General features: G+C 39.8%; 1 pseudogene; it reads right to left on the minus strand.

The window, feature by feature from the left end:
* Nucleotides 1-7,433: 7,433 nt before the first annotated feature.
* On the minus strand, nucleotides 7,434-11,480 carry LOC115688615 (cytochrome P450 CYP82D47-like; annotated as a pseudogene).
* Nucleotides 11,481-14,897: the final 3,417 nt, after the last annotated feature.

Consider the following 14,897-nt stretch of genomic DNA (forward strand, 5'->3'; position numbering starts at 1 on the left):
TGATCTCATGTTTCGACAATTTCATATTGCGCACGATTCCCAATTTGAGTTCAAAATTCTTAATTTTCAATCGAATTTTGGGGATTTTTGATTTTTATATCAAATTGTGCAATTGGACTGACCATTATGCAATTCAAGGTCCCAGAATCATTTGTTGTGAAGACACTATGACTTAAAAATGACTAGGAAAAATTTAATTGCATTTTTGGTTCAATTCGGGTTTAATTTTGCCCAATTTTAGGAATAACATATACCCGATTGAGATTTTTTAAAATTGATGATGTATTCATGAAATTGGATTTAAAATAAGACTGATGACTATTTTTATGGAATTTTCTGATTCCATTTACTATTTTTCTTGGTTTTCTCACTTATTTTGATTAAAAGAAATTAAGGAAAAATGCAGAAAAATGCTAAAAAAATTATTTTTTGGTTTAGAAATAGGTTTCTAGGCTTGGCCAAGATTCCTAGTCCTAATTTTGAGATTTTTGAAAATATGGAAAAAATAAGCTAAAAATCATCTTTTGAGGAACCTTCTTTTGGTATAGGGAAGTTAGGCTACCCAACCGCCCCCCCTTTTTGATGAATGTGGTTTGCTGGTAGTGGCCTAGTGTAAGGTTGTATAAATAAATGTTGTAAGTATGCCAGGTGTATGAACATGTTTGTTGTTATGTGTTTAAGCGAGTTCTCTACTATCCCGTGTAATTAAATTGTTGTATGGGGTATTTGATTTTGTTTCCACTGATGCATAATGGTTAGTGTTTCTCTAGGTCGGCGATGAGTCATGAGACATCGCACTATTATCGACCTAAGCGAGATGTTGCGCGCACGCCCGGTTCGGGGCGTGACATCTCCATTGATTTGGTATCAGAGCAAGGTTAGCTCGATCCAAGTTGGTCGGAGCCTGGAGTGATAAGGCGCTTTGACCTTTGGGATAGTTAGTTAGGGAGATCTTCATAAAACGCATGTATAAGTTGTGCTAGGAATGTTCAATGGGTATCTGTTTGTGATCGCTGGATGATTCTATGCTATAATATTTGAATTGCAGGTGCGGCATGACTTGAGGTAAGTGCATGAACCCTGTTGGCTGTGACCTTGTGCTGCTTGTGGATGGTCGCCTGCGTTGTGAATTGTTGTTGTGATTCACTGCCTAGGACTATAAACTTGAATAGTTGTTCCTAGATGGAATTATAGCAGGTAGGTGAGTAGTGAGAACCTTGTAAGAATGAGCACCCAAGGAAGAGGGACAAGAGGCCGATTGGGTCCGCGAGCTAGAGTTGCAGAGGATCCCAGAGTGGATGGGATATTGAGGGCACTTGAGGATGTTGGAATTTTAATGGGTAGACAGACCTAAGAGCAAACTGCTATTACTGCTGCAGAGGCCGCTGTTGCCGCTGCCAACGGGGCTAATGGAAATAACGAAAATAATGGGAACCTTGGAAACAATGGGAATAATGGAAACCGCCAGATGCATCAATTGGTAGAATATTTTTTAAAGCTAAAGCCTCCTAAGTTTGATGGGAAAGGTGATCCTGAGGCTGCTTCCCTCTGGGTCGAAGAGTTGGAAAAAGCGTTTGCGTTGCTGGGGTGCACAAAAGAAGAAAAAGTGACCCTGACGGTGTATCAACTTCAGGGGAATGCAAATGACTGGTGGAAGGTCACCCGAGGTAGAGTTTTCCCTACTGACACGGCCCAGAACTGGACTGTTTTTACTAAGGCCTTCAATGGAAAGTATTTCTCGGTAAGTGCCCGGGAGCAAAAGATGGCTGAATTCTTGAGACTTCGTCAAGGTCAGATGACTGTGGACCAATATGAGGCCGAGCTTGCAAGGTTGTCCAAATTTGCACCGAAGATGGTAAAGGACCCATTAGATAAAGCCCAAAGGTTCCGAGATAGACTAAAGCCGAACCTCTGTAGTCAACTAATACTATTGAATTTGAGGGATTATAACGAGATGTACGAACGGGCTCAAGCGGTGGAACGAGATATGATGTAGAGAGATGCCGCTTCTGGATCGCGGTACGCCCTGGCTAGGGACAATTGCCATTTTGGAAAGAAACATATGGCGGGAAATAGGCGCTTTGTCCCTCCCATCAGAAAAAAACATCAGGAAGCCGGCTCACTACTCAAATGATGTATGTCGGAGTTATGGGGGTAGACACGGAAATGGACCTTGCCCGAGTAGAGGTGGAGCGTGCTTTGGATGCGGTGGATGAGGTCACCAAGTGAGGAACTGCCCGAACCGATAGGCTGGGCCGCCTGTGCAGCTGCAACCGCCCTAGAATGGAAACCAGATTGGAGCTGCTCAGCGGCTAATCAGAATAGGCCGCCGGCCCAAGGAAGAGTGTATGCTATGGCAAGAAAGGAAGCTGAGGACGCGCCTGGCGTGGTCACAGGTACGGTCTCTCTTTGTGATCATGCTGCATATGTTTTGTTTGATTCGGGGGCGTCGCACTCGTTTGTATCCGAGCAATTTGTTAGATTATCTGGAATTGAACCGAAACCGCTATAAGTTATGTTGTGTGTTACTACTTCGTTGAATGATAAGGTGCTGATTTCGTTAGGATGCCCAGGCTGTAAGATTGTTATTGCTGGTAGGGAGAATTTGATTGATCTGGCTGTCCTGGCTATGTTTGATTTCGATGTTATTATTAGTATGGAATGGTTGGTTAGACAGAGGGTTGTGATGAATTGTGGTAGCAGGGTGATTCAATTTAATCCGATTGACCATCCTAGATACTAATTTGTGGGAAACCGAGGAGAAACCTCGATCCCTTGGATTTTGTCGCTTGAGGTGACTAAATTGTTAGATGAAGGATGCCAAGGTTACTTAGCGACTGTGGTTGATTCTTCGATCGAGGAGCCGAGGCTAGAGGACATAGCCGTGGTGTCCAATTTTCCTGATGTCTTTCCTCAGGAATTGCCGGGATTGCCACTTGAAAGAGAAGTGGAATTCGTAATTGAGTTGGCACCTGGAACGGAACCTATATCTAGAGCGCCCTACCGAATGGCATTGTCAGAATTGAAAGAATCGAAGGTTCAAATGCAAGAACTATTGGATAAGGGGTTTATTCGTCCGAGTGCGTCACCATGGGGAGCACCAGTGTTGTTTGTAAGGAAAAACGATGGGTCATTGCGCTTATGCATTGACTATCGGCAGTTGAATCAAGTGACCATTAAGAATAAGTATCCACTGCCAAGGATAGATGACCTATTCGATCAGTTACAAGGGGCATCGGTGTTCTCTAAGATCGACTTAAGGACTAGTTACCATCAATTAAGAATCAAGAAGGAGGATATACCGAAAACGGCATTTCGAACGAGATGTGGGCATTATGAGTTTACAGTGATGCCGTTCGGATTGACTAACGCCCCTGCTGCCTTTATGGATTTGATGAATAGGGTATTCAAGGAATTTATGGATCAGTTTGTCATCGTATTCATAGACAACATTTTAGTATACTCAAAGAGGCCCGCAGAGCATGGGCTACATTTGGAAAAGGTTTTACAGACTTTAAGAGAACATGCACTCTACACTAAGTTCAGTAAGTGCGAATTTTGGCTCAATCGAGTGGCGTTCATTGGATATGTGATCTTTGGGGAAGGAATTTCAGTGGATCCGGCAAAGATTGAAGCCATCATGAGTTGGCCAAGACTTACAACAGTAACCGAGGTTCGAAGCTTCTTGGGTTTGGTGGGTTATTATCGGCGTTTCGTGGAATGATTATCGACGATAGCTATTCCTTTGACGCGTCTACTGAAAAAGGAAACAAGGTTCGAATGGACGGATAAGTGTGAAAGGAGTTTCTAAGAGCTTAAGCAGAGGTTGACGACCACGCCAGTGCTGACAATACCCTTAGGGCCTGGAGGATACGAGATCTATAGTGATGCGTTGCTAAAGGGACTAGGATGCGTGCTAATGTAATATGGAAGAGTAGTGGCATACACATGGTGGCAACTGAGACCGCATAAGTTGAATTATCCGACACATGACTTGGAATTGGCGGCAATTATCTTCGCTCTTAAGATCTGGAGGCATTACTTGTATGGAGAGAAATTCCAGACTTTTACGGACCATCAAAGTTTGAGGTACCTGTTTTCCTAAAAGGAATTGAACATGAGACAACGTCATTGAATGGAACTCCTAAAGGACTATGATTGTGATATTTTATACTATCCTGGGAAAGCTAATAGAGTAGCGGACGCATTGAGTTGGAAGTCAAGTATCGCTCACATGTTGGTTAAAGAGTGGACCTTGTTGGAGGGAGCGCGCGATTCAGAGTTTAAGTTTGAAGTGAGTAATCTCTCAAGTTTGTTGGCGACATTGAGGATTGAATCGGAAATCCAGACTAAGATTAAGGCCTTACAATCTACGACTCAGAGATTTAGAAGATTCTGGAGATGGATGCCACCAAAAGGAAATCGGACTTCCAAGTATCCGAGGATGGAATTTTAAAGTTTCGTAGACGATTGTGCGTACCAAATGATGCAGAGCTTAAGGAGGAAATCTTGGCAGAAGCTCATCGTAGTAATTATAGTATTCATGCAGGCAGTACGAAGATGCATCAGAATTTGCGTCAGCAATACTGGTGGAACGGAATGAAAGTGGATGTAGCCAAACATGTGGCAAAGTGCCTAACGTGTTAACAAGTGAAGGTATAGCATTGCAAGCCTGGTGGACTATTGCAACTATTGGAAATCCTAGAATGGAAATGGGAGCATATCACCATGGACTTCGTCATGGATTTGCCAAGAAGTCAGAGAGGCCACGACTCAATTTGGATTATCGTTGCTAGATTAACTAAGTCGGCACACTTTCTGGCAGTGCGAAAGGACTTTGCAATGGATAGGTACGCCGAGTTGTATATGCGACAAATAGTCCGTCTCCATGGAGTACCAGTGCTGATTACGTAAGACAGAGACCCTAAGTTTACAGCCACATTTTGGAAAAGTTTTCAGATGGCTAAGGGGACGAAGTTGTAATTTAGCACGGCTTATCATCCGTAGACGGATGGTCAGTCTGAGAGGACAATTCAGACGCTAGAGGACATGTTACGAGCTTGTGTGATAGATTTTAAAGGTGGATGGGAAGAACAGTTGCATTTGGTTGAGTTCGTCTATAATAACAGTTATCAGCAAAGTATCAGAATGGCACCGTTTGAGGCATTGTATGACAGAGCTTGCAGAACTCCAAGCATAACAGGTCCAGAGCTGGTACATTAATCAGTTGAGGCAGTTAAGATCATCCGAGACAGGTTTAATACTGCTCAAAGTCGTCAGAAGAGTTATGCGGATCAAAGACGTAGGCCTTTGGAATTTTAAGTGGGAGACCATGTCTTCCTTAAGGTGTCGCCAATGTGAGGAACGTCCCGATTTGGCAAGAAAGGAAAGTTAAGCCCAAGGTACGTAGATCCGTTTGAAATTTTAGAGAAGATTGGAACTCTGACTTATCGACTCGCCTTGCCGCCGAATTTGTCTCAAGTTCACAACGTCTTCCACTTGTCCATGCTGAGGAAGTACGAACCAGATCTGACCCACGTACTAAACTATGAATAAATAGACGTGGACGAAAGAGTGTCGTACGTGGAGAGACCTATTCGGATAGAGGACAAAAAATAACAAGCGGAATAAGACAACCCCGTTGGTTAAAGTCGTTTGGCAACATCACGGTACCGAAGGAGCCACGTGGGAAAGTGAAGAGATCATGAGACGTCAGTACTCCCATTTATTTGAGTAGTGTAGTTGGTTGTAAATTTCGAGGACGAAATTTTTATAAGGGGGAAGAGTTATGACATTCTGAAATTCGACTCATTTTTCGGGATTTATGAAATGATTGTATCTTCGATGCACTTTAGTTAAATCTCACTCGAAATTGATCACTCTTGAGAAGACTAACCATTAGGGAATGACTAACTAGGAATTAAGTACGTAGACCTAAGAACTTGGCTGTGAATCGACACTTCGACCATAAGGATTGATGAGGAAATATTTTGGGCCATTATAGACCAATCCAAGGATAGTTATGGAACAATTCGCAAATGTTGTATAATTGGATCGCGGGTGAATCCGCTTGACCATTGTATGAATTTTGAACGATCCTAAACCTAATCCGAACGATCGCGTCAATTGGAACCAGTGATTGATCCTTGCAATTACATGGCAACCGAGGTTGCCATGGGTCGAGTAAACTTAGATGTAGCACGATATCGAATCGGCCACGAGTCGATACGCGTAACTCCTAAAAGCCGCCCGTTAGTTTGAAACACACTAAAGTTGTATTTAATCGAATTTGACCATTGCTTGGAATCCGGACTTGGGAATCGAATTTCTCGAAAGCCACGACTAATTCATTGGACGACGTCACGTTTGGCGTGGCCAACCTTAGGGCCACTCGAATTTGTCGGAAAAGTGAAATTTGGATTGGGAATGGAAAATGACCATTTTGCCCTCGAGATTATTTGAGTTCATTTGAAAAGTGGAAGGACATTTTGGTAAAGTTGCTACCCCCATGCTGCCCGAAAATATTGGACCATAATGCCTCTCTCTTCTCTTGGTCATTTCTTCTTTTACCCAAAAAAAGCACTAGCTTTAGGTCGAGGAACAATTCTAGCTCGAACTTTTTTTTGTCCCATAAAAAAACACCAACTTTAGGTCGAGTGACAATTCTGGCCCAAACTTTTTTTTGTTTCGTAAAAAAGCACAAAACTTTTTTTTGTCTCGACTGACCAGACTTCGTCGTTTTTTTGTAATCTGAAGCTGTAGATCACCGTCCGTCGACAGACGCCATGGACGAGATTCACCAATCTCACTACCATAACCTTTTTTCTCAAACAAAAGTGACTTCAGACAGAAAGTCAACGGGAGGCTAGATTTGGGATCAGGGTGAAAGTTAGTGATTTTTTATAAGACAAAAAAAAGTTAGGGCCAAAATTGTCACTCGGCATAAAGTTAGTGCTTTTTTATGGGACAAAAAAAAGTTCGGACCAGAATTATCCCTCGACCTAAAATTGGTGCTTTTTTTTTGGAATTAACCCTACTTTTAAAAGGTGTTTTTTTCAATGAGGGAAAAATATTTTCCTTGGCTAGTTTATTTTCCATAAAATGAACGCTCGAAAAACATTTTCCTAGAAGTTATTTTTTGCGAAACGAACAGAGCCTAAATTAAAACTAAACATCAGTCTAATATTAAATGAATTAACCGTGATTTAACCTATAATGCAATAGATAACTAGATACAATGCTAGTCTAATTTTTTGTGTCTTTTTTCTGGGAAAATTACCAATTTAGTCCTAAACATATCATACCCATGTCAATTCAACTCTGAATTTTTCAATTTTACCAATATAATTTCAAAGCAAATGCCAAATATCCAAAACTCCATCCTAATCAGGGCAGTTAAATGAGCTTGACATATTTTTAAGTTTCTCTCATAATAATAAAGAACCAACATAGTTCCTATGTATTCACGAAAGACATACTGGAACAAGATCATCGATTATTTAAATGTGCAACTAAAAATGGCCTTAAAAGTTAGACGTGGAGAGCCTATTTATTTAGTGGTAACTTGCCCATCAACTTGTTCCCCATTCTTCTAATGCTTCATGTGAATTAGAAGGCCTCGTTAGGCAATCTTGGTGCGAGCATTACTTCAAGGGGCATCGCCTTACAGACCGTTATTCCAAAATCCTCTGACATATCCACTGGCGAATTGTCGGTAGTTGATACCTCGAACGCATGCAGAAACCTAGCGAGCATAGAATGTATCGATTGAAGGCCAAAGGACATTCCGGGACAAACTCTTCTACCACCTCCAAATGGCAAGTACTCAAAATTCGGGCCCTTCACGTCAATATCCTTATGACTACTCAAGAACCTTTCGGGCCTAAACTTCATTGGTTCAGGCCATGCTCTTGGATCGGTTTGAATTTTCCATAAGTTCACGATCAACCTCGTACCTTTGGGCACATAGTACCCCTTGATGATGCAATCTTCCATTGATAAATGTGGTACGCCGAGGGGGGCTGGCGGGTGTAATTGGAGAGTCTCCTTCACTACGGCATGTAGGTAAGTTAGGCTGGAAATGTCTGATCTTTCACACGTCTTTGTTTACCGATTTGAGCATCCAATGCTTCTTGAATCTTTTTTAGGATGTGAAGGTTGTTTAACAACAAAGAGACTGCCCATGTTAGGGTGGTTATTGTGGTATCCGTACCACCCGCTGTCACTGCCTTCAAAGAAGAAATACATATTATTCGTAGGAGTGATGTATGAAGAATAAGTAGACCAAATCACAAAACTGTCAAAACCAAAGTGCATATCAACTTATTTGCCATCAATTCTTGTATCGCAGTAGATGTGAATGATAAACACGAATAGATCAATCCACAACATGCACGAAGGCGCAAAATTCAAAGAAAATTCTCTCATAAATATGTCATTTATCAATAGGATAAGCTACATTATAAGGAAACACAATACATATTTATACCCAAGAAAACCTAAAAAAATTATAATGATAAACAAAAAAGAAATTCTATCCTACCAAATCTAAATCGAACTGATAACTATTAAAAATTGAAACAAATCACCTAATATTTTCACATAATCTAAAATAAAAAAAGGACAAGGAAATAATATATATGTATGTAATCATTCAAAATATCTTCTCAGCTAGTTATTAATCGGACTTCCTTTGGCCCATAACTTGTATTGCTTTAGAAAAGACTCGGTATTGTTTTATAAAATAGAAGTCCAAAAATATAGTTCAAGTAAAACAAAAACATATGAATTGTACATTCAATAGAAAACTTGCTAGCTGATATAAAAGGTCCATCAATGTGGTGTGTTTGAAACATCACCTCGCGATCATTTAAATACAAACTCCAACAACAAAAAAAAGTGATACAAACAATGTGCTGTAGAAATCCGATACTTATCTCATAAAACATCTAAGATGGAGCCTGAGTTCAAACTAAATGATATATTCATAAGGACTTATCTTCACTCAAAAATCTTATTTTAATGAGTTATGGACCAACTAAATATATATCAACTAGTCCACACTATATTAATTCTATAATGTAAAACTCTTTTCACTAAGCACTTATACGTCAACCGATCTCAATCTCCTTCCCGAAAATTTGATGGTTGTCTCGCTAAATGCACTATATTTTTGGATTTGATGAACCATTGAATCCGACAGGACCTATTGGATTCGGGAATCCAAATATACTCCCCTAATTGAACATGGTCGGTGACCCCTTCTCTTTTCCTCCCCAAAGTCTGCCACATTTTCTCCTGTAAAAATTCATACCCTCCATAATTAATTTCTACCGGAAATCGAAATGAATGGATAACATAGCCATCACATTGTACATAGTTGGATCCATTTCTATAATACCCTTTGTATGCCTAAGTTATATTGCAATAGGAAAAAGTACCAAAAAAGTCATAAACATATTGCATTGGTACTAATTCAGTCATAAACCTTTCAATTGAACCAATTTGGTACTAGTTGAGTCCATGCGGCCAATTTAGATCGGAAATTACTGACGTGGACACTGACTGTCTTACGTGGCATAACTGGTGCTGAATTGTACATTTTTTATTATTTTTTTCTTCTTGACACACCCTCGCCGGCCATGGCCTGTGTTGACCACGAAAGAAAGAGAAAAAAATTTAAAAAAAATATAAAAGAAATCCATGTCAATGTCAGCTGTGCCACTTAAGACGGCTAACGTCCACGTCAATAATTTCTTGCCTAAATTGGTCAAATGGACTCAATTGATACCAATGTGAAAATGTTTAGACTTAAATTAGTATAATTGAAAGGTTTAGAACTGAATTGATACCAACCTAATAAGTTTAGTACTTTTTTGGTACTTTTCCCCGTAGCAATCACTCCATATAGGTTCACCTAATTGAACAAGCAACACCCTATCAAGTGAGTCTCGTGATATCTACGTCATGTAAAGAAGACTTTTCCTTCATATAAATCAAAGTCCCAGCATATTCAACGATTGTTCACTGCTACATGAGGGTTGATGAACAGTTATAAGGTTTAAGAGTGAGACTTTGTCCTAATGCAAAATAAGCAAGCATGAGTTATGCACACACTACGCATTTGGAGTAGAGAGCAGTCATTCCAAGAGTGGGAAATCAAGGCGTACCAAGCATGTAGCTTTGATGATCGTATCGGCATCGAAACCTCCGATTTCCATGCCATTAAGGGTCGAAAGCATGACGTCCATGAAATCTCGATCACCCTTATCCTCACTCGAATATTTGCTATTCCTTTTGTGCTCCTCTAACCAACCACTTAGGATTTTGTCCAATTCTTCGGCTGTCCTCTTCATGGACTTCTGATGGCCGCCTAAGTCCAACCATCTCAACAAAGGAAGAGCATCCGCTACCGGAAAAATTCCGAGGGATCGGAAGAATCCCCTCAACGCATGGTGGCAACGCCGCTTCTCTTCCTCATCGACCATGGCAACGCTGCTGTCGTAGCCCTTACCAGCTACAACTTTAAGGAAAATGTTTATAGACAACCTTCCAAACCACTGCTTCAAATCCACTAAGACATGGCCTGTGGTAGAGACGGGAATAGTGTTAGACTTCTTAAAAAACACGTTTCTTGTGTACTGGAGGACTTGGCTAGGCTTGTTTCACTGCACTAGTAGTTGAATCGTTTGGTAAAATATTTTTTTCTCCAATTTGAGCCGATAAGCGATAACTATGACGTAATGGATTAAACCACCATTTAAAAGGGAAAATAAAGCATTTTAAACTTTACATGAAAGTACCTGAATCATTCTTCGTCTCAGTCCAAAGCCTGTGCAACTCTTTAATGGCGATATCCGTCATCGAGGCCACTACGGGGTTGAGCAATGACTTGATCCTCCCCTTAGAGAGTAGTTCCAAGGTGGAGATTTTCCTCACTTCGCGCCAATACGGACTGTAAGGAGCGAACGCGAAGATGGCATAGTTGTAGCCCATAACCTTAGTGGCTAATAGCTTCGGACGAGACGCAAGGGTGAGGTCGTGCTTGGTGAAACATTCTTTGGCTATCTCGGAACTGCTAACCACTACGGCCGGGAACAACCCGAGCCTGACGACGAAGATTGGCCCGTACTTATCAGCCATGGACGCGAAGGTCTTGTGACGGAGATGGGATCTTGCTAGAATGGGCAAATGGCCTATGACGGGCCATGCACCTGCAACTTCTGGTGGTGTTTTGAGCTTGCGAGATGAGCTTGATTTGTAAAGAACGTGGATTGATAGGATGAGGATGGCTAGGATCACTCCACACAAGTGGGTGAAGTTCAGGTCTTGAAGCAGAGAGTCCATTTGCAATGGCTTCATCATTGAGTTGTGTGCTGTATTTTTTAAGGAAGAGCGTATGAGTTATACACCTCCTTTGATTTTGTTTGTTCTTACATTAATTTCTCTGCACGCGCTGCTCGAAGATGGAGAAATCGGCAAGCGGTCGTGTTTGCTTTCTTCCTATCGGCCGCTGCACATAAATGGACACATCATTTTGGTTGTTCTTGCATCATGTCACACATGGAACATCTAACATGTTAGGTGACGAGAGAAATTGAAGACGACAAAGGAACGGGGCGGCTTTGTTTTGTCTCCTTCTATTTGCACATTAATTGAAGGAGGCCCCAAGCATTGATGAGGCACGGGCCATGTGAATTTCTTATCCTTGCTATCAAATGGCGCACACAAAGGAGAAAGAGAAGCCTGGTTATTGTCATCATGAAGTTGGCCCCCTTGATATATATTATTGGGATTGCGGGAGTTTCTTTGGGTATAAGTAAAGGCGTGAGCAGAAGGATAAAAATTTGTTATTGTGATTACACCATGCAGTTATTTAGCCATTTAAGTTGTTGTAATTAAAAAATTTTCTAATTTTTTTATTGAAATTTCATTAGAAATTGTAATGGGTTAAACTTTGAGTGAGTTATTGAGTGTAATTGGGAGCTATGACTCTAATGACCACTATAAATATGATTTGAAATTACATAAAGATCATTCCCTTAAGAATAATTTTATTAATGGGATAAGTCTACTGAAAGTCCTGAAAGTTGTCACAAAAGTGTAATTGAGTCTTAAAACTTTCAAAAAGTACAATTAAGTCCTAAAACTCGTCACAAAAGTGCAATAGAGAATTCTAAAACTTTCAAAAAGTGCAATCAAGTCCTAAAATTTATCAAGTTTGTGCAATCAAGTCCTAAACTTGTTAGGATTTTCCGTTTGTCAAGTTTGACGGAGTTAATGTAAAGATTTGATTGCACCAACTTGACAAGTTTTAAAACTTGATTGCACTTTTTGAAAGTTTTAGGGCTCAATTGCATTTTCGTGACAAATTTTAGGATTTCTAGTGCACCGATCCCTTTTATTAATGGTAGAGAAATAATCTCCACATTTGTCAAGTTATTTGTGCATGCCACAAGGTTCATATAGAAATCTTGAATTATGAAAGGACCAACACACGCATGGAGTTACCTTACCCAAAAAAAAAACACACGCATGGAGTTTCCAATCAACTGGGACTTTTCTCTTTTTCTTAATGGAATTCTCTGGGATGGTGCCCCATAATCCATGATAATTATTTTTTATACTATTAGTTTTCGGAAAACATAACGACCGATAAATTTTTAGAAAGTAATCTAAGAAATAGTATACCTTGGATGCTGACATTGAGGGTTGGAGTCGGAAGCATACTTGATAAAGTAATCCCTCCATATGCTTGAATGATAATTTGCCGACCGGCGTTCAGCGACCTGGCTCCTTTCTTGAGCAGGAGAAGAAGATGGGATTGCTAAAATCAGAAGAGACATTTCCTTCTCGCTATTTTCTAGATTCAGTTGTATTAAAAAATATAGATAAAGTTGCACTATTGATGGGTATTTATAGCCTATAGCATCCTATGTGGGGAAGGTTGAGAGAATAAGGAACAGAAAAGCCAGAAGTTTACTGTATTAAAGCACGTTGTTCCCTGAATATATTCAATGTCGTGATGATTTTCTCGAGCATAGAGGTAATTGAAAATATCATCCAATTTTGAGGTCTGATTGATACCATCTAGCACATCAAAGTTGAATAGCTCATGAATGCTGTTGCGGAAACAAGCGATTGAACGATATAATAGACCGAATAAGGAAAGAAATCATATACCAGATTTACGTGGTTCGGTCCGGATAACTTACATCCACAGAGAGAGCATCAAAAAATTCTACTATAGATCAAACGATACAACGAAAATGTTAAAATATATCTAGAATTTGAGCCCAAGGTAAAAATATGAATTTCGAAATTTTGGAATTTAAAATAATAATAAAGGAATCCACAACCAAGTTCGGATATTAGCTTTCCTAATACGTGTTGAGGTCTTCGGCCATTGAGATTGGAAAGCGGGCTTCTGGTCAAATTGGATTTTTCTGCACGTTGGATTTATCTCTTGTTGGACTTCACATTGGAATAGGAAAGAAGAAAGAATAAAAATATTCTGTCTTATTTTCCTATTGAAGTCACGGTCAAATTTGAAAAGTCCATCATTCACTTGAACTGGAGCATTTTTCAGTCAATTTGAATATATATATATATATATATATATATATATATATATATATATATATATTTGGGTTGTTGGAGTTTTTTAGCCGCAGGTTGATCAACGCATATAGAAAGTGCTTCTATGTATTGAAGTCTTGAAGCGCCGCTTGCTTGCGAGGGCTTGGTGTGCCAAGACATGTAGAGGAAACTCGTGAATTACATTCATGAAGATAGTGTTCGAGCCATAAAATCTTGTAATAGGATTTGTGAGTAATTCCTTCGTGAGATTGAGATATTATTTCGTGAGGAATTATGGGGTTAAACACTGCGTGAGTTATTGGGTGTAATTGAGGCTTAGGAAACACTAAGAGTATTTGAATGACTCGAGTGTGGTTGTAATCTCCATTGTATCGCTTAATCTATAGTAAAATTTCGTGTTGCTCTCCCCGTGCACGTAGGTCATTATGACCGAATTACGTAAATCTGGTATTCGATTTATTTTCTTATTCTGTCTATTTTATTGTTCGATCGCTTGCTTTCACAACAATTGGTATTAGAGTTAGGCTTGGCTATGTTGAAGCGAATCAATGATGACAAAAGAAGGAAAAGTGAAAATCGACAAATTTGATGGGAAGGACTTTGGTTTCTAGAAGATGCAAATTGATTATCTGTATCAGATGAAACTGCACTTGCCTCAAATGAGGAGAAGCCAGCAATAATGAAGTAAGTTGATTGGGAATTGCTGGATAGACAAGCTTTGGGTGTTATTCGGCTGACGTTAGCTCGTAACATCGTGTTTAACATTGTGAAAGAAACGAACACTATAGGTTTGATGAAAGCATTGTTGGACATGCACAAGAAGCCCTCTGCGATCAACAAAATCTATTTGATGCGATGTCTGTTTAATTTGAAGATGAGCGAAGGTGCATTAGTTGCCGATCATATTAATGAATTCAATGTGATCGGTAGTCAATTGAGTTCGATTGAGATTGACTTTAAAGATGAGGTATGTGCTTTGATTCTATTATTCCCATTGCTTGATAGTTGGAATACTACTATTACTGTTGTTAATAATTCATCTGAGTCAACAAACTTGACGTTTGATGGTGTTCGAGATATAATACTGAGTGACGACATCCGTAGAAGAGAATCTAGTGAACATGTATCCACTACTTTAGTAGGTGAAAATAGAGGAAGAAGTAGTATATGTGTTAGCAAAAGTAGTATAAACTCAAATAGACATACTTAGTCTAGGATTGGTGGTGCTGTCTGTTGGAGTTATGGCAAGAAGGAGTATCTTAGAAGGGATTGCAAGGGTAAGAAAATTAGAGTTGAGT

The sequence above is a fragment of the Syzygium oleosum genome, unplaced genomic scaffold (genome assembly GCF_021117445.2).
Source record: "Syzygium oleosum isolate NSW1041296 unplaced genomic scaffold, Sole_v2.1 Sole_v2.02, whole genome shotgun sequence".
Classification (NCBI taxonomy): domain Eukaryota; kingdom Viridiplantae; phylum Streptophyta; class Magnoliopsida; order Myrtales; family Myrtaceae; genus Syzygium; species Syzygium oleosum.